General features: G+C 39.2%; 1 protein-coding gene across 3 annotated transcripts in view; it reads left to right on the top strand.

Annotated features, from left to right (window-relative positions):
- Positions 1 to 21,178, top strand: part of grik4 (glutamate receptor, ionotropic, kainate 4) — a 166,127-nt gene that overhangs the window by 23,155 nt on the left and 121,794 nt on the right. For all 3 annotated transcript variants that reach the window (XR_005099787.1, XM_037266950.1, XM_037266951.1), the window contains exon 2: positions 11,277 to 11,428. The gene's annotated coding sequence lies outside the window, so the exon portion shown is untranslated. The remainder of the gene's footprint in view (positions 1 to 11,276; positions 11,429 to 21,178) is intronic.

Raw genomic sequence — 21,178 nt, 5'->3', positions numbered from 1 at the left:
ATATTCATATTATTGACAGAGAATATTTTTCATTGTTTCAAATCCAGTAACAATTGTAAAATCATTTCAATCGGCGTTCTCCCGTCATGGCAAACGTTGGGATAGTCTTTGAATCGGAGTGGAAAATGGAATATAAAAATAGACAGGTTTAGTTGAGAGACGGCTCGAATGATGCAATGAAAGTGAAGAGAAAGATATATAAAAGTTGACAGCATAAAATGCAAATGGGGGTGATATCGTATGGTCACATGCTGTGTAAATAAGCATTTTTATGGCTTGTTTTTATGGGGTGATTACTACTTCTGGCTCTGGGACGCTTTTTTTTTTCCTTCCCCCAAAGAGAACAATAATAGTTGGTGAAGAGGGGGTTATACGAGGTGTGTTTTTTTTCAGCTGGTTTTCCATGTTTAGCATGCAATCTATTTATCTTTTCTCAAAGCGAACATCCGGGATGGACCTATTTCCGTAGACACATCCATCTGCTTGAGCTTATGCAAATAGCACAAAATGAAACACAGGCAAAAGAATTATTTGCTCCTGAAAAGGGGGGGACCATTTATCACATAATGTGATGGAGTGGCTGCAAAAGACTTGGAGAGAGGTGGAGATTCCAATGAATTTAATTTGCGGAGCAGTCGGAAGGGGGAAGAAAATAACGATAGGCATAGACTGCTTTTAAAATTCAATATAAATGGGGGGAAAAAGGAGAGCTCAATTTTCTCGCTTGATGCAATTACTCTAGTCACTAGAATAATATTTATTTATTACGTTTTTTGTTTGTGTAACTAATTATGTAATTAATGTTGTGGAAGTAGTCTTAGTCATGTGGTTGATTTGGAAAGCTGATTTTCAAGGGCGTAGAGTACTTTGAATAAAAGCACAGCAGTTGGGTAGCAGCCATTATGTGACGTGTGTGTGGCATCTATTTAATGGTCAACACTTTCGGCTTGATATCGGAAAACCCCAAATGGCACTAAATTGCTTTGCGACTTTAACACAGTGGTTAGCATCGTTTAGCAAATCAAAAGAAATACACTTGGCTCTCCAAGTACCACCATCATCACAGTACAGTAGTCAATTAGGTTCCCAAGTTCATCCAGAAAATGCAGTTGTTACTTTTAAAGTTGATATTAAACCCCCCCCCCCACCAAAAATCAGCAGCCACAGGCTTCCCGCGGTCTGATGAATTACATTGCACGGGCTGAATTCATTTTTTTTGAATATACTGTATTTCTTGGCTGACGCAATCCTGAGTGGGTCCAATCAGTAGCTCAGTTTCCACGTCGCTTTCTGTGACCAATCAAATTTGCATCCATTTTTACATGCAGAGTTTTCATAAGTCACACCCTCCATGCTCTTTATATGGGGATGCGGTCCAAATGTCACCATTATAATAAACCTCATGCATCTCATTTATGAATATTGTCACAAGTATATTAAAAAAATATATCACTGTAATATAAAATCTTGATAAATAACACACAATAATTATATTTTAAATTACGGACTTACGGCAGCGAGCCAGTTTGGAGCTAGCCTTATCGTCACCGGGTGCTCCTTCTGGAAAAAAACCCACAAATGGACTTCAATGCCACAAATAAGACCCCCTCATAAATAAATGGAATGCAAATAAAATAGCACGATAGGAAACCTACCAAAATTGTGACATTTCAAGCCAAGTCCAACTAAGGTTTACACGCTTTGAGGCATTTGAGAATTGAGGTTTCACAGTTTTCCATGTTTTATTGGATATCCCATTAACTTTTGGTCAGAGGAGAATGTTGTGTTGCCCTCCTGTCATAATTACAATTTATCTGTTTCCTGCTCCCAAATTCCCCTCTCAAGCGCTATTGTTGCCCGCGGCGGTCTTCGTATTCGGATGGAGGTGATTATATTCAAGTCACTCGCTCGTCTCAGAAACGGAAGCATGGAAAGAGGAGCTGAAAATAAAAGCTGTGGAAGTTGTCTCTCTGCAGGTGTCATCCCTTTAATCACTAAAGTAGTGCTTCTGAAGCAGCAAAGTCTGCTTCTAGTCTTCAGGGGATGACCGTCTCCAAGTTGTGAGGATTTATTTTAACACTGTTTTTACAATGCGTGTTGGGAATTTTTTTTTTTTTCTGAAGAAGAAGAAGATGAGGAAGAAATTACAAGTGATGCCTTGAGGGTCTCTGCAGGGCTTGTGTGGGCACGCCATGTGTCGGAGCAGATGTTTGAACATGTTCTGCTGCATTGGGGGATTGCGACAGACACCAAGGCCGATCATAGGGGGCAAGTAGGGAGAAGATTTGACGATCACAAATTTAAGCCTGAAAATTTGGGTTGATCTTCGAATTTATTAAATATCCATAATTTATCTTTTGTTTTGTTTTTTTCTTTCGAAAAAATGTCCTTGGATAGTTGGAAAGCACACCAGTGCAGAATGTTCGAAATAAAACCATACAGCTCTCAGTCGAAATAGAGTCTCCAAATCCATGTCCCCCAAAGGAGTAGATGATAAAGTTCCGGGCTGCCCATTGACCCAATGTGTACCAGCAGGGACGATGAGAATGAGAATGAAAGCAGCTTATTACAGCCGTTCCCGGAGGCGCAGTGTCGGTCTCGGTTAGTTTCTGATTGATAGTCAGACTCTTGCTAACACACAGAAATGAAAGTGAAAAAAACACTTAAATATAGCATATTTCAGATAAATATCAGCGTATGGAATTGTCTAAGGAGCTTTGTTACAACTCAGTGCTGGCAAACTGCAGAAATCAGTAATGCCGGTCACATACCGCTTTTGGTTGTGTGTCTGAATACCGTTGCCATATTTAAATGGTAAGGCCAGTTATCTGTTGAATATTAAACACAGTGAATGAATTTTACATGGAGTCAGCTATGTATCATTTGGAGAAGTTAAGTGCTGTTTTGTAGTGCGAAATAAAACATTCATTTATTTTCAGTTTATTTATTTTTTTTCTGTCAATGTGGTGCTAATTTCCTGGTCCATGTTTTGCTCCTACTCATTTCCTGGGCCACAGCCCTCCTTGTAATTTGGGTGAATCAATAAAAGGTTTTAGGATTCAAATAGACAAAGGAAATTAGAACCTCGCCTTCATTACATGTTTTTGTTTGCATCTATTTCGGCTGCACGCTTCACGCTAACGTACATCAGACCTTTCGCTTGTGGATTTCATTTGGCGTGAGGCGAATCAATTACAGACGGAGAATATGCAAATGAGATGATCAAATTAGCGGGGAGGCCGTGGGAGGACGGAGGGAATGACAGGGTGGGCGGTAAAGGACGTGGTGTGCGAGAAGATGAAACACGAGGCAATGGCGATAGCGGGAAAGAAACAAACCGAAGAATTAGCAGTACTGGCTAGCATGCTAAGCTAATCTACTATTAAAATAAATAAATAATATAAATGAATAACATATGCTACCATGTTTCTTTTTCTTGTCCCGTTGAATATTCATTCCTTCTTTTGAGGGTCATTTTTGATGTTAATGAAAAGACGGCCTTGATCATGAGAACTGCAGTATACATTGATCTTTTCACAGGGACCTCTACAAGCGGCTTTTAATTGCTTCTAAATGAGCCGGTATTACATCCTTTGAAGATCATCAATCACAAGTTAGAACAGGTTCAAAGAAATGCGTCGTGTTTCCAAATCAGCGCGTCGTGGATATAAAGACAAAACTGGGTAGCAGTCTATGAATTGGAAAACTTCCTCACTTGCAGATGGGAAGGGATCAAAACAACAGATGCAAAATGGCCACTAAAATACATTTTATATAAGAACATTTCAATTCACTTTATTATTTTGCGACAATTGTTCGGAGCGGATCATTTTCCTGAGAGTTATGATTCATAAAATGTCCACCCATCCACCCATCCATCCGTTTTTATGGCACTTGTCCTTATTATGATCGTGCAGGCTAACTGGAGCCTATCCCGGTTGACTTGAGGCAAAAGGCAGAATACGCCTGAAATTGATTGCTAGTAACCATTCACACTTGGGAAATTCAAGTCCTTAGCCCAAAGGTGTTAAAGTTGAGGCCCGGGGGCCAGATCCGGCCCACCACATCATATTATGTGGCCCGCAAACTCAAAATGATGAGTGTCAACTCAATGTTTCTTGTTAAAATGCCAAAACTCTAAATTGTCTTTCCTCTTGATCACAGTGAGATATTGCAATGGTCTTTTGTTAAAACCACACTTTCAAAGAGAATTAGAAAATTGTTTTTTACTGGATTTTATTATGTGTATGCGATAAGTCATTATTGGCCCTATGAGGGAAACCATAAAGACGATGTAGCCCGCAACAAAAATTAGTTTGACACCTCTGCGTGTTTTTGGAATATGAACGGAATCAGGAAGGCATTTACAGGCAACGTAATGCCACTTCATTAAAAACATGTTGGCGCAACTGATGACCTTTGACATGACCCTATTGAGGCTTTCATGAATTCCTCTAAGATTCTACAGCGTCACCTTTAACTTCTATCCCAATGTCGTCTTGTCTTCACGGTCAAGCATCTCATTACAGAGCCATTAGTGTCGCTTCTTCTCTAAGCGCAAACAGGTAGAGGAGGAATACGCCTACAAAACAAAAGTTGGAAGTCGCTGAAGAATACGCAACGAGACGTGGATCAACATCGGGATGGATACTCGGGATTGTGTCAATTAGTTTATGCTACACAGTCAATCTTGGCTGACATTGGCTAAGGGAGACAGGGCACACTCCAGGGGGAAAAAAAATCTATTCTCCTCTAATTGTCTCCATTTGTTTAGCCATGGTGTGGTTACTTATTGCGTGTGCAGTTTCCTAATCTTTATTGAGTCACGCCGCATATTTTCCATGAGGAAAATCTCAAGACACACCACCAAACAAAAACATGTTGCAAATGTGTGCAATGTAATTGTTCTTCCCGTAACTACATTAAGTCGCTGGCATAGATCGATGAACGGAGATATCTATAATTAATCCTAATAATTTTCACACCAATTAAGTGAAATTGGATCATTTCCTGTTTCACATCAGATAATCTCTATCTCTCCCTCTCTCTTTAGGGAAGGGCTGTCAAACTCATTTTTTGTCACGGGTCACTTTGTAGTTACGTCTTCCCTCATTGAAAGTAATAAACATTTAATCGTCTCAGCGTGTTAGTCGGGATGGGCGAGTACCGATACCAGGTATCGGTATCGGGCCGATACTGGCCTTATTTCAATGTATTGGTACTCTCCGTATCAGTCGCCCTCATGTGGCTGTTTTGTGATTGGTACCTAACAAAAATTATTTATAGAAATAGAAAAAAAAACGTGAAAAATTGCCATGCCATGCACCTTTAAATGAGAATAATATAATGCGATGTATAGGTCTTTAAAATGATCCGTCCTTGTTTTGGGGGATATTTTGAGCGTCAATAATACCTGTGGTATCGGTAATTGGTATCGGTATCTGTCACACATGAGCAGTTTGGCTACCTGGTTCAATGAGTCTGTCTGGTACCACCACAAGCCAACCCTGTATTGAGCATCCATAGCAGTTACCAGCCCTGCCACCATTTCCAAATGTCTTTTTAGGGCTCCCCCGATGGCTGCCCCAGTCCACGTTGATTCATTTTCCAAATCAGATAGCTCAGTTCCCTCTGAGTGTTAAGTTTGGGGGTCAATGTTGTCTTCTTAACTTCCCCCCCCCGGGGACGGTGTGAGCAAATGAGGCTATTTCATCGGCTATGAAAGCAAGGTTGGTGGAAACAGTGAGAAAGTAAAAGAGAGCGAGTTTGCAGCTGCTCTTTGTGTGTCTAGTGGAGAACTGATATAGGGCCACAGGAAGAAGACCACTCAACACTCCGGGCACGTCCCTGAGAGCAGCAGCAGAGGAAGCACTATTGCCATTCAGTGGCATCGACTGCAGACAACTAAATGAGTCTGCTCTGTCCTGCAATGGCTAATGTGGCAGCGCAACCTACACTGCTCCGAACTGTGCCCTCCCCTTCTGCTTTTAGCTTTTCGTAGCCTTTACTTTTCTACTTTGTGTCCTGTTTGCCACAAACATAGTGAATGCTTATAGTTGGCAACTGCAATCATTGGTCAAAATAATTCATCTGATGATAATTAAGTAAAAGTAAAATTCATTTTCAATTTGGTTTATATATGCTAATCTGGAATGTATAAAGTGGAACATTCTAAAGTCAAAAACATCTGTTTACTATTACTTTGCATTAGTTAACATCATTTGTTTGGAGATAGAATCTAGTTTTCCCTTGAAAGCAAACAAAATTGAAAATAGCTGCTTTATCTCATTTTTGGTCAACAGTGATTTTATTATTTTTGTTGACTAATTGTACTTAGCAGCTTAGACAAAAATATGTCGACATATTTAATTTGTCAAACTGGCAAAAGGAAAAAAATGACTTGTCAAGTCTTTTTGGTATTTGTTATTTTTGCTTAAATGTGGATCACACTTTAGATTTCTGTGGAACTTTAGAGGCGTATTTTTCAGAAAAATATTAATTAAGTCATATAAAATAATTGTAAAACTTTGCTTATAGTGAGTTGGCCTGTGATATTGCCATTTTGCATCATCAGGAATCTAATTGGACAATTCCCATATGTAAGTGTTACTTCACATGTTGCAATCTTGAGCACCTCTGAAAATGTTTTCATTTGGACTTTTCACATCTGTCACCAATTCCAACTTTAATCTGCTGCTGCCCATTTTTCGGCTTTCCACTGACTTTCTTCCTTGTCTTAAATTAATACTAGTACGGATTTTGGTTCCAGAAATCTTCACAAATTTGAATGGACAATACACGGATTAGTTCTTTGTTTCGATTCTTACTACTTAAATATCCGTTGGCACGGACTAAGACGAGGATTTGTTTCCATAAGCCCGTTGCGTATTTCCTGTGTTCAACTTTTCACCGAATGTCCCTGGGCAATCCCACCTGAGGTTTGATGGCAAAAGAGTGACACGGGTCAGTATCACGGACGGTGTAATGACAGCTCGTGAATTCTAAACGTTTTATCGGCTCTCTGCAGACCGCCCGGGCGGCGCGCAGCTGCCTTTCATTTCTCTTGTGATGCAATGAATATGGCTTTCCAATTGGGGTCGCGGCACGGACTGATAGGCAACCGTATTCCTTCACACCACATAGTTGAAAATGGCAACTGAGGAAAGTGAATATCGGAAATCTGGCGCCGGGCTTTTTTAGTTGTGGCACACCAAAAGAATTGCTTCACAAATCCGTAAATAAATAGCAAGCAGGCCATGTTTGCTGGATTGAAGAAAAACAGTTGATAATGGAGACATGTTTTGGAGCGATTAAGACGTGTCAGACCCTGTTAAAGACCAAAAAAACAGATTTGTGATTTTCTTCTTGGCTACTGTAGCTGGAGGCTCCAAATGCCGAAATTGTCGACAGGTTTACTTGCCATGAAGTGAACAGATGCGCTGCACTGAGCATGGGGAGTAATGTAGCAGAATGTTTGACTTTCCAAATATTTACAACCAAAGTGCAACAGTCCAAGTTTTCAGTGTTGCTTCTCAAGCGCCCAGTCCTGCTTTGTGATTGCAAGATTTTAACACTGACGCAAGTGAATTTTAGATTTGGAGACTAGTATCGGCGTCCTTGACGACTTTTCATGAAACGATTCTTAGGCGCTTGTGTTTTACGGCTCTTGTCAGGTGGACGCAACCCAATTAGAAATTGAGCCAGACTCTGATGCAACAAAGATTACAAAACTGACCTTTTGGCTGAACTGCATCTTGAACCTTTTTTGTCTAATTTGTCCAAGTTTGCGGATTACCTACATTGATTGATGGTTGTGTCAAAACCAAACATGATAATCCATACGGACTCGTTTCTCTTGGCATATTACATTGATTCCCTGGCCAAACGTCAATGTTCATATTTCGTGATTCTGGCTGTTGCAGGTAATTTAGGGCACAGTTTGACTGCAAATGACATTTTCACTTTTCGGAATGGGCTCGTGGAAAGGTGATTAGAAATTCTGTTGGATTTTATTATTGAATCAAAAGTTGATTTTATGCACCATGGGGATGCCTTTTAATTATGAACACTGGAATTGTAATTGTCTTTATGTGATTGGCGGCTCGAGCAGTCATTTTGGCACAGATAGAGAAACATTTTCAAGGTCAAAAGCAATCCATTGTTTTTCATTGTCAAGTCAAATGATTTATTCCAGATGAAATTAATTTCACTATCGTAAAACCTTGATTAATTTTACAGGCAATTGTAATGTATGTGCAACATGACTTGAGTTAAAAGTGAAATGTTGGTTTGAGAACACCTTCAAGTCTTCCTGCACTAAGAGGATTGTTTTGTTTAAATTTGGACTCACTGGGGTGGTTGAAGGCAATTATCTGCTTGAGGCTGCAAATTTTGCACTGCATGTTGAGCGATTTGGTGTTTCAAATCTAAAACCAGTTTTGATTAGTTTTATTTTTTGTCAGGTAAACAAGTGGAGATTTGTGACGCACACCTCTAGGACTTGGTTCCTTTCAAAAAATGTTCCTAATTAAAAGAAGATTGGCCTTGAATTATTAAACAAACTTGAGTGTAGATTTTGTAAGCATGTTAATTGCAATTTAAGTTTTTTTGTGTTAGCTGCAGGACTCTCGGGAAGATCTCCACGAAATTCTTTACTACAGGTTTTGAGGTTACGCCAAACCAGTTTACAGTCAAAATGCAAGTTTATTGATAAATTAAGCCCAACTGATATTGTTTCTCTTCACAAATGGTCCCAAATGCTTGAATTTTATTTTATTTTTTTATATAATCTAGTTTCTGCCATTCAGTAATTGTACATATTTAAAAAAAAAAATCCCAGCAGTAGTTCTCTTTTTATTTATTTTTAAAAAAATTTTTTATTGCTCCCTGATGATAAACTGTACATTTTGGGGTTACAAACTCACCACCTGTGATTTTATCATTTCATTATTACCAAAGAAGCGTCATTTGCCTCATTTGGTTTTATAGCAGAGCAATTGAGGAGCAAATTCCACCTCTATCACTGCCGTAGTCATGAATTTATTAATTCACCATGTTTCTCCCATTCTGTATTTTTGAGAGGGTGGGGGTGGGGGGTGAGAAGGGGGCGGAGGTTGTTGTCAAAGAGCTTCTCTCCTGATGACATTTAAAAACAAGACAAATCATTTGAGTAGAACAAAGTGCCCTTCAGGGTGCTTCAGCCCGAGTCGGATCCCTTCATCTATTTTCAGCCTTCATCCCTGCTTTCAACATAAGTACCTCTTCTGCCGCTTGTTAATTTAATATTTAAAAAAAAAAAAAAAAAAAAAATGACAATCATCTGCTTTACTGGTGCTTGTGACTCTTTTTCACATTGAAATGAGAATGGATGCAGATTTTTTTCAAAAGTATTACACATTGGGAGACTCATATTAAATAAGCTAAATTACTATGCGGTTGTGAATGTGGAAATTGCCTTTTTTTTTTTTTTTAAAACATCACTTTTCCTCTTTAAGGTTGGATGAACTGGAACTCGATTTAAAATTGACATTTTTGGTGGGGTTGGGGATATACGGGTCCTTGTTTTTGCAAACAATCGAGACAAAAGTAATGGCAGTCTGATAAAGGGATGAATTGCCTTTCACTCAAAGCTTTCCATTTGTGCTCTTCAAAAGTTCCAGTAGCATTATTATTTATTCCACGTTCACTCCAAGAGCTGAAATATTCATTGGGGAATCAACTGTAAATCTACAGAACAAAGTGTGCACGATTTCGGACAAGTGGATGTTCTGGCAGAATAAATGTAGGCAGGAAAAGGCAACACTGGATGCTTTAATTCTTGGATGACAATCTTGTCATGATGATTTCACACTCCTGTTGATATTGGAATAAAATACCAAACAGCCATGCACCAGATCACAGGGCTTTTTGATATACAGAAACTTTAGTTCCTTTGCACATTCAGATCATTACGTGTGTGTATCTGGGGGGATGTGACCGTTTCTTTTGATATAAAGGAGTGAACAAAAAAACAACAACATTTTAGGTGGTCATGTGAAAGGCGCTGGAGTTGACAAAAGGTTCGAGGCTGCTCTTTATATGTCTCCCGAAAGAGAAATTTGTCTTGGGGCAAGGGACAGCTGCATACAGGAATACAAACAATCGTACATCAATATAACATACTGTGGCAGGGGCATTTTCGACATGGGCTTTCAGTGTAAGTGATTTATTCCATCTCTTAATACCACCAATATCTTGTTGGAAATGAATACATAATATTATTATATTTTTATTTTATATATTTATATTTTTATTTATATTCTATACACCTCTTAATACCTCCAACATTTTGTTGGAAATGAATACACTATTGTTGTTATATTTTTATTTTGGATATTTTTATTTATATTTTATTGTTAATTCTTTTAATTCCTTATATTGTGGTCTACAGTAGTATATATACATGCTGAAACCATCCCAGGAAGTTGCCAATAATTTTATATAGTTTTAAGAAAAAGTGCTGTATTAATTAATACAGTAATAATAATACTGTATCTTTTAGTGGGATAGAAAATTATCTGTTTCAGGATTCAAAATATTTTTGTCCATATCGTGCATCTCGACTTAATCATATTGGCTGTCCATGCGAATTAACCAACTTGACTGAGGACGGAATGAGTTTTATACAGTATCAGATATATTTGCATAGTGATTGAATTTGTAAAAGTGACAATATTTTCTTCTTTGCTACTGATGAAATGTCTCTCAGCCAACCCAACAAACAAGAGTGGGTAGCAACAGCGGAATAAGCCATTTGGCATGATTCTATTTTACATGCCATTAACAAGGAACGCTACAAGATGAATGCTAATTATAAATACATGAGCCACATATTACAAATATAATTAGTAATTACAGTGCAAACGTGCACGTTCTACCCACTTTTGAATGCCGATGAGTTTGAGAAGTTACTCAATGTATACACTGTGACAGCATGAAAAATGTTGAAGGCGCTAAATAAAGGGGAAGGCTGCTGAGTAAGGGACAAAGTAAAACAAACATCAGCAAAAATGGACAGTAAATTCTGAAGCTGCATTTTACACAGCCAATCCTCATGTGGATTTTGGATGTCCTCTGCAGTGCCACCAGGACGATGATTAAAAATGCAGACGTTAAGTCGTTTTTTTGCCTCTGGGGCGGAAAAGCATCCTTAAAGAAAATATTTACAACAATGAAATCAATTTTGTTTACAGTCATCAAAATGTTTCCTCAAAGATTTTTCTCATCTTTCCTTTCAGATTGTATCGACGCCGATTCTCATTTAACGGAATCCAAACGAGTTTGAGCTTGTGAGATGCCGAGAAGCTAAGTGGCTTGTACAACCACTGACATCTGACAACCTGGTGCACCGCAACATGGATTAGAAACCCCGCACCTCAAGAAATCAAAGGTAAGAAGATGTTGCTGTCTTCCTTATCGTTTTTCAAACTTCACATTTGGGGATTGACAGCACCAGGAAGCGCTGGAGCTTTACAATTGATAAGATGGCAATGTTTGGACGTGTGCCTACGAAGGCGACAGCTGCGATATGGAATTCTACCAAACAACTTAATTGACTTTTTTTTTTTCTCCCCCCAAACCATGGTATCAATTTTTCTGAATTATTCAACACAATCCAAGGTGAGATCAGCGAGTGTTTTTTTTTAGTGACCATGCAAAACAAGGAATGTTGCTGTCAGACTTGTGACAGCTGTAAATAATTTCATTCAAGGGCGAAATAAACTTCAAGCATCCAAACAAAACAACAAAAAAGGACAAAATGCGTCATTATTTTTGTTCTTTTTTTTCGGTCGTCTCTTCCCATTAAAACAGTCCTTGCGACTTTTTTATGCAAGCAGCAAACACAAACAGAGGTCATTCGAATTTGCAGTCGTGTCCCCTTTGCTGTTCTCTCAGGCTCATAGCTTCACTTTCTTCCTGACCTCCCGCTTATTTTTTTGTGCACTGCAGATGAAGATGCCCTCTCGGAAAAGACATTTTTATTGCTTCTGATTTAAAGGACAAAATGTGCCATTGCCTGAAAGCTTCCTTGTACCCTGCTACCTATTGTCTTTTGTTTATTGTTGCAGGGAGGGGTAAAAGTAGGGGTACAGACTGAGTGGATAGATTTGTTCAAGCTGTAAAGGTATAAAAAAAATATTTTCTAGTGCAGGGTTTTAAAAAGGTATGTCAACTGAAGAGACAAGTTAAGAAAAAAAGAATCACATTACATTGAATCTCAGTCAAAACAAGCTAACAAATGTAATGACAGTGAGTCTCTTTATATTTACATCTTGGCATCTGACTTTTGGCCAAAAATGCAGATAATTCAGGGGGGGCAGTGCCCCCGCGACCCCCCTACTAGCTACGCCACTGTGACCAAGTACATTACTTTAAATAGTACCTGCTACCTGTCTAGTTTCTGTAAACCATGTAATTAGTTTCATATATTTACGTCTTGGCATCTGAGTTTTGGCCAAAGATGCAGAAATTTCAGGGGGAGGCAGTGCCCTCGCGATCCCCCTACTAGCTACGCCACTGTGACCAAGTACAGTACTTTAAATAGTACCTGCTACTACCTGTCTAGTTTCTGTAAATCATGTCATTGTCAGCAGAGGTAAATAGTGATAAGCTACAATTTCCCCGTTAATTTTACTTGAGTAAATATTTTGCTAAATTTGTGGATATAATCTTTTTACAACCATTCCATGTGGAGACCACAGTAACTTAAAATCCAACCCAATCAGATCACGTATGCATAGCCCTCAAGATAGATGCGAGTTGGTAAGTACCGCTTTTGAGTAACTAAATTATTTGTAGGACTCCTTGTTACACTTTAAGTCACATTATTCCAAAAATAGCGATATTCTTAGTGAAGTCCAATTTTTGTCAACTCTGCCTGCTAGCGTCCTGCCGTCTTTAAATGCTTTTTAATTAACGTAGGAAGAGAAGGCAAGTGCAAAGTGACAGACCGTATGCTTTTCATAATTTTTCAAGCTACTACTCTCCCACAGGCAGCTCCCGCGAATATAAACACCCACTGTAAGACAAATTTCTCCGAGGCGAAATCAACTACTGTCAGAGTGACTTTTTACCAACTCTGGCACATTGCAAATGGGTTTGTGGAGATGGTTTCAGTTTCATTGCCCACATGTGCAATCTTGCATGAGATGCAAGTATTGACTATCACTTTGGTGCAGATGGCGTATAATACCAAACCCCCCCTCCCCCCCACATAGTACGTGTCAACCGCTCTGTTTAGTGTTGCCGTCGGGTGAATCCTTTTTGCTCAGCCATGCTGGGAATGAAAGACGCTTGCTGGTGTGTCATGCTCATTAGCGTTATCTTTGTAGCACTCCGGGTGCCGTCGCATTGATCCTGGCCTGTAAACATTGATGTTTACCTGCATTGCAATCAAATAAAACATTTTATATAGTCTTTCAATGGGGGGGGGGGGGGGGAATGCTGAATGAAGGCTGTCTCTTCTTCCCAGTTTTTGGCGTGCTTGTGAATGCAATTTTATTTGTGCGCCTGCTTGGATTTAATGAACTGTTTGCATTTTTTTTTGTGTCGGCTGAATTCAGTCTGGTGTCGGTTGCCGCCGGGCCCCGTGGCCTTTCTCTGCTTCTTCCCTGACTGCTCCTGGAAAGTGGAGATAAGAGCCACTGATGTTTGTCTGCTCCCTGGCAGATTACTCAGGCAGACAGGTACGAGGACTCTGGCAGTGCCAGTACGCCCAGGGCCAAAGAACTTTCACAGGATGGCTGAAGAGATCACGGCTCGCCACCTGTACTCTGCGAGGGCTGTCGCTGCTTAGCCAATTACTTTTCAAAGAGAAACAAACAGAGAATATTTAGGAAAATGCGAATGTCATACTTGTGGTGGCCTGCAGCGTTTATTTACTCAACGGGGATAGTGGCGGAGCTGGAGCTTATTAGGCTTCGGTGCGTTTGTGGAATAATATTAAACAACGGCGGTTGTATACTGCATGTCAAGTGGAAGTGGATTTTACGACAAATACTTAGCTTATATTCTTCAGCTTTTTTGTGCCTTCCAAATCAGAAAATAATTAGACTTCATAGCCAATAGGAGATGTTAGAAAAATGAGCTAACATGATGAACTGGTTATAATCTGCATAAAGGTTAGCCCAGGGTGGATTTGCTTTTTGTTTAATTATGATTGAATGAAAAAGGAGCTTTTGTTAAAATGCACGAAAGGCAAGGCAAAACTTTTCATGACGAGAAGTCAGACACAGATCAGGTCACATTGTAGTTGATTCTAAAATAAGACTTTGTGAATTGACTTGGGATTGAACTCGAACTTTTTCAAGGAGGTTATTAGACAAAAAATAGACAAGCAATTTCCTTGTACTTGGAGACTTTTATTGTCAATCATCCATTCAAAACATCACAATAGTGAACCCAGGATGTTGGAAATAAGTTTTTATTTACTTTTGGTCATAAAGTCGACTTGCGAGCACGTTGACTGAAGCGCTGGAAGTGTTGGCTGTGTAAATCTGGGACATATATTAGCCTATTCTGTGTTGAAGTGGCTGTGGATTAAGGGAAGAAGGGCAAAGCGGGAAATCTCATAGTCCAGAAAGAGTCAAAATGACTTTTACAAGGATGAGTACAGATTATGAAGTCAGTTTCATGTAAAATAGACAATGAATCCGCCACTGACTGACATTTTGATTGAAGCATACCACTGGAATAGCTGCATGACGTTTGAAAATTGTGACAACATAGTACACGCTGCCTTCAGGCTCAAGTTATTATAGTTCCATATTGCCTAGCAGGCATAGCGACATCTTTGCTGCCTTGACACTTTTCTGCATGCAGTCAGTCACAGGGCAAATGGGACATTGCGCTGGAGGACACTGAGTTGGAATCAGCTGCAGCAATACAATATACCAAAAAGTCCGATTCTCAAAATTGGCAATTAATTGTGAGCGATGTTTTCAAGTGATAGGTTCAAATTAACTAAATTTATGTCTGGTAATTAAAATCAACCAGGACTCGTTTGTTCAAGGCTTTCTCTCCTTCTTGGTCTGTTTTGTTTTATTGCCCGCAAACAGTGATATATGCCGAAAGTATCAATTATTGAGCTTTATGGAGTAACATCACTGCATAAGTTAATACAAACTCAATTTTATATATATATGACTTATTTTATTTCTATTATATATATATATATATATATGAAAATTTTATAAAATATATATTTTTATAAATTGTATATGTATTTTTCTGAATTAAAAATTTACTATTATAAAATTATAAATAAATAAATACATAAATAAATAAGTAAATAAATAAATATACGTACGTATATATAATTTTATAGTGTACATGTTATATTTTTATAAATTGCTATGATGCAGAACACTCAAGAGGTTTCAATGAAAAGAAGTAAAAATAAAAATAAGAGAGGAACGAAAACCAACAGAGAGAAATTTTAAGACGCACGAGGCTCAACCGAGACGGATAAGACGCAATGTGGAGTCTCAGGCAAAGACGGACGGGTATGTGGTGGAGGATTTAGGGGAGAAAAAAAATGTGGGAGAAAAATTTGGGAAAAAGACATGATATCCGAGTGGGAATATGCTGTAGTCGGAGGAATCAGAACATGTGTTGTCAGTGTGACGATCAAACAAACTTAAACGCAACACTTCTATGCAGTTTTGCCGTCTTTGTTTCATCTCGAGTTTTATCAGGTGAATATTTAGTTTTGGATGGGGCGGGGGGTTTCTCTTGCTCCTTCCTGTAAGGCTAATGGCACACACTGAGGGTAGCCATGCAAAACTCAGTTGGCTGAGGATTTGTCTTGAGCTTTTCTCTGTGGCTCACTTTGCATGCCTGATCTGTATCCCAGTTTTTAAATCGAACCTGATCTGATCTGCAAATATATTCCTCTTGTATTTTGGAGAGCCAGGTGATGGTCTCAAAAACAGAATATTTTTGCTCCTCTTATTTATTATGTTATTTGTTTATTTATTATTCCTTCATCACTCTTATTTATTCTTTGTTTGTGCCTTCTTGTTTATATTTTTTGTGTTGTTTACTTGTATGTATATTGTGTACTATGTCTTGTCACCGTGGGATAGTGGGAACGTAATTTCGATTTCTTTGTGTCTTGGCATGTGAAGAAATTGACAATAAAGAAGACTTTGACTTTGAGTCTGACAGCAGGCCTATGCAAACTGAGCTCATTATTTTATTGAGTCACCATTTTTGCAATTAGAGGTATCAAAGCACCAAAAAGTCTTTTTGTGACTTAAAGGTTGCAAATAGAACAGGATGAAATTAAAACATAACCTGCTGTATTTTTTATTTATTTATTTTTTTACTCTTCAGATGTTTTATTTTGGTAGAAGTTATTTTTGGTTTCACTGGGCCTCATTAAACCCAAGGCTGGTGTTTGTTTCACGACATTGTGCCTGCCTTCAGGAATGAAATCCAAAAACAATCCCGCATTAATTCTGCTTTCACAAACCCCCCCCGACAATTAAAAATCAGGCACATTGCTCTGCTACCCGGTTTCAGCCCACGCTGTCATAAATGGAGAGCAGACATGAATGAGCGTAGCTCACGTGCCATATTGTCATTGTCTTTTTAGTTTGCACTCAGCCTTGGGCAAATCTCCTGCGATGGCACAGTTGGACAGCGTCGACAAATACGAGAGAGACAGATTTGCTTTTGGGTTATACTGCTGCTTTATTGTGAATGGCAGGTCCTTATCAATGCTCTCACTGGTTGATCACAGTTGAAAGGGGGTCAGGCTGAATTAAAGACCAGCTAATTAAAATGTCCAGGGGACATGTGAGACCTTCTTTCTTTTATCTGATGGAGAGTAGCTAGAGAAAGAGACAAGATGGAGGAAACAACAAATGGTTTTCTTATTGAGCAAAAATATCGGGTAAAAGATCACGTAATGTCACTCTGTGGTTATTTTTAGTCTCTACCTTCTTTTCTTTTTGCAGACTATTAGTCATTGCAGGAGACTTGGTTAGAGTTCAGTTTTCCCAAGAGGAGAGACTCCTATAGCTGGATAGATTGAGGTTCCAGTGATGTCCATTAAATGACGCTTCTGTTCTTCGCCTTCTCTCATCTCGTCTTCATGGTGTGGCATTTTTTTAAATTACCCCGTTTTCATAGCCTATTGGAGAACAGCCACTTTGCATTTGCATATACAGTATATTGAGGTGGATTTAGGGGTGGTTGAAAGGTCGCACAGTGACCCTTGTTGAGTTGTCGGTCTGGGTATGTTTTCCTGACAAAATAGGAATGAAATACATTGGTGCTATTTCTGTATCTGGATACCTGTTGTTTGCATGCATGATGCAGCCGAGGCTTGATGTGAATGTCCTGAATTTGACTGACACCATGAGTGAATCAGCATAATGAGGTGCCATGTTGCCTGTGGAAATGATTACTGCGGTAGGAGAGGCATTAGATTGATTAGCACAATCTCCTCTGTCCCTGAGATCCACCACCATCATGTTTATATATTAGCCCATCCATTCACTTTCAGGCAATATTACTTTTTGATGGGTTAACGACATGGTGGTCAACTATTAACTCTTTAAGGGTGATTTGTTTTCTTTATTTCACCACACACAGACAGCTTTAAATATTTAAACGGGTGCTAATGCTAGGAGTTACTAGCTCCAAACCCAAATAAGGCCCGTTTTGCAGTAACATGAAATTAAGCTCATATTTACTTTTTTTTTTCTTTTTCTAACCAAATATTACATATTTTCCGTTTGAATAATTTGGAGTTATCCTACAAGAAAATGTTCAATGTATTTTTAAAAATGAAATCATGGCGGTTAAGACCAATTGTGGCGTGTTGCGCTTGTACAATTTTAACGCTGATTAATTGATAGCCAAGGTTAATTATTAATACCATAAACCGTGATTACTGAATGCCCCATTTGTTCCAGTTTGCTAACCCTTTAAGTTTGGTTGCCTTCTAGGAGACCTCGAGACCCATTTGTCAAGCTAGCTTGATCTCCCATGGGTCGCTGGTGATCCATGTCGTGAAGACTATAGGCATTAGTTATAACATCAGTCACGTCAGTGCTTAAGGGTACTTTTACATTTTCAACTGGTTCATGCAGACCTAAAGATCTTTTTTAGAATTATTTTACTTATCCTGTGTAAGTCTCTCCATCAGCTTGATTGATTGTGCGATAGTCTCCTCCCCCTACAATTCAGATCACCACTTTGGTTCTACATAAAGCTTGACGCGGCTTAATGCAGCTCTCCTCTGCAGTGCCATGAGCTGCTCACAGCAGAAGCAGCTAATTGGATTGATAAGAAAGCTAATGTGAATGGTGCCTGAGGAGTGAGGAATACGGCGTACAGCCTGGCCAACTCTGCTTAGAATCTCGCATATGAATGATATCGTCTTCTGTACTTCAAAAGTTGCAAGGCATCGTTACTGATTGACCCGTGGCTAAGAGATTGGATTCGCCGTACCTTTTCCACTCTCACGTTTGAGGGTAGCAGAACATTATTTGTGATGTACGACAATCAGGCTAGCAGCAAATTGCTTTTAGCCTTGAAAGACTTTCAGATTGACAGCTCGAATGATCACGATTAATTGATATTGCTGCTGAGATTGATAGGTGATGGTGTAATAAATGGCTGCATTAAAATGTTTGAATGGGTCAAAGCAAGGAGTCATGAGTGAGGGGAAAAAAAATAGGAATGAATGATTAGTGGGATGATTGAGCCCCGCATCATTACTCAAGTCGCTCCTCATGAGCACCATAACTGAATATGGACCATGTTTACATTGCATGCGTAATGTCTAAAATCTTATGCTAAGCTATGCTAAGCAACTTTTGTTCTCATGGCTTCCGTTCTCATTTTGCATGCTGGACCTGCTCTCGTGTGAGTCCAGAAGCCCCCGCTCTGAGTCCAAAGCTTAACTCTGGGAAGGGATGTTATACTTGTCTCATGTGTTCTCTAAAGACAGCTTGGTGTGTTTTAATTATCCTGCTTTTTCCGCTTTATGACATCATCGTTTGAATCTAAAAACTGGGACTGGAGTGCTAAATCAAGTTCAGCAATTATATAATATCAAGGCACAGTTTCTTTGTGAACTCAAGTGTCTACGATGTGCCACAAGGCACAATTTACATTAGCACAATTTTCCGCCCTTTTGTTCCATTTTGACTTCAGCTGAACTGCATGTCATTTTTTTCCAAAGACTCCTTTTAGTCTGAGATGTACCAAACAGCTTAGCGTCCTTGAGGTCCCAAGTTCCTTGATTGAAGAAAGGCAAGAGAGATCTCTGATACATTAACCTTTGCACCGCCCCACTGCAGTGTTTTCAACTTCTAAGGCTATTTATAGACTCTTCCGAAAAACTTACATTAAGATGCAGTAAAAGCTTTTGCTCTCATCCACACAATAATGAATGGCACCTGGAGCTCCAAGTGTTATATTGCACTGAAAATCTTTTCTGAATGCCAGATCTCAGGTCACTAAAATCCATTTCCTTGGAAGCTGACCAGTATTCTATCAGGCATATGCAAGATTTGCAAATACAATATAGAAGATATATCAGAGAAGTTCCAGGGCTGGTGTTGAAAAATAAATATTTTTATAAACTTACCTTACCCCTTAGAGTTTGGATTTGAAGTACTGTATTTTCCGTACTATAAGGCGCACCTAAAAACCTCCAATTTTCTCAAAAGCCGACAGTGCGCCTTATAATCAGGTGCGCTTTATATATGGACCATTACTGAGCCACTGCAGCAGGCGTGTCCAAAGTCCGGCCCGTGGGCCAAATGTATATAGTATCTTATATATACGGACAAAGTTTTAAAATGCGCCATTCATTGAAGTGTGCCTTATAGTGCGGAAAATACGGTACACCTTTTTGTGACACCGGTCCTGGAACTTTTTTGACACACCTCACGTGGCACAAAAACAATGGAAGGCATTTCTGAAGGCCTTGTCGATACTGCAGTACCTGGGTGAGCTTTTCTGGACGTTGCAGTCACGGAAACCCCCAGAGAGAGACGTTTTGAATGAGGTGTGAATTTTAATTTAAGCCTCATGCACAAACGCACTGACCAACTCTCTGTATACTAATATATTCTGATAGTTCTACTTCTTGCATATTCATTTTGCAAGGTGAGCCAAAACTACCAGTTGCGGAACATAAACTGTGCAATAATCCTTGGCCTTGTAATAGCTGTACTACCAAATTATGTATGAGGTATGCTTCGTTTGCATCTCGATCAATGCTGGAACACACAGCAAATGGGCACATTAGTCAGCTCGGAATGGTGGACGACAAGTCTTACTCTGGCAGGAGCAGCCGTGTGCTTAGTTTAAGGGTGCTTTCACGTTGGCTGAAGCAAAATAAAACAAATTAAACGAAGTGGCACAAATATGTTATGTTTCAGTTGTACTCAAAAATGAAGCTTAATTGAACCTCGGGTGTCTGAATGAAGCTTGAAATTGCTATATCTTATCTAAACCGATAATCCAAATGTATTTTCATTCTGCCCGACAAAAGGCCGGACCCAAAGGAAGCGTGCGTATTGTGTCGCCATATAAAGGCAGTTTGAAAAAGTGTGTTCTGTTATTTATGGTCCCCTCACGGACTTTATGAAGTAAGGTAGTTTTTGCCAGTGCCCTCTGTCTGCTGATGTTAGCTGGAGTACACTGCAGCATTTTAATGGATGCACTCAACGTGTGATATCTGTTTGGCTCCAATCCTCAGAAACAATATTAGCTGGAACACAAAGTGGGAGCACACATTGGGGTTGGATGCCAAAGTCTGTCAGTGACAATGCTTTGGATAGGAGATGGTAGCATGAAAAGTGACAAGATGGACTTTTTTTACTTGTTTACAAAACTTAACATTGCCTGAACATCAGATGCGGGTGACTTGACTTACAAGTTTTTTTTAGATACAAGCCCGTCAATGGGATGTTTTTTTTTTAACTGTCATTTGGAGTTTGTTCACCAAAAAATAATCAATCATCATTTATCACAAATGAAGATTTTAAATACTGGCGCCCATGATTTGCTTTTGCAGGCCACATAAAATGATGCGAGGGGAACACATGTGGCCTTCGGGCCTTAAGTTTGTCACCGGTGCAATAGATGCTCAGGAGATATATCGTAAAAAGAT

The sequence above is a fragment of the Syngnathus acus genome, chromosome 13 (genome assembly GCF_901709675.1).
Source record: "Syngnathus acus chromosome 13, fSynAcu1.2, whole genome shotgun sequence".
Lineage (NCBI taxonomy): Eukaryota > Metazoa > Chordata > Actinopteri > Syngnathiformes > Syngnathidae > Syngnathus > Syngnathus acus.
The sequence above is the reverse complement of the archived record's forward strand: the minus strand, read 5'-3'. Positions and strand labels throughout refer to the sequence as shown.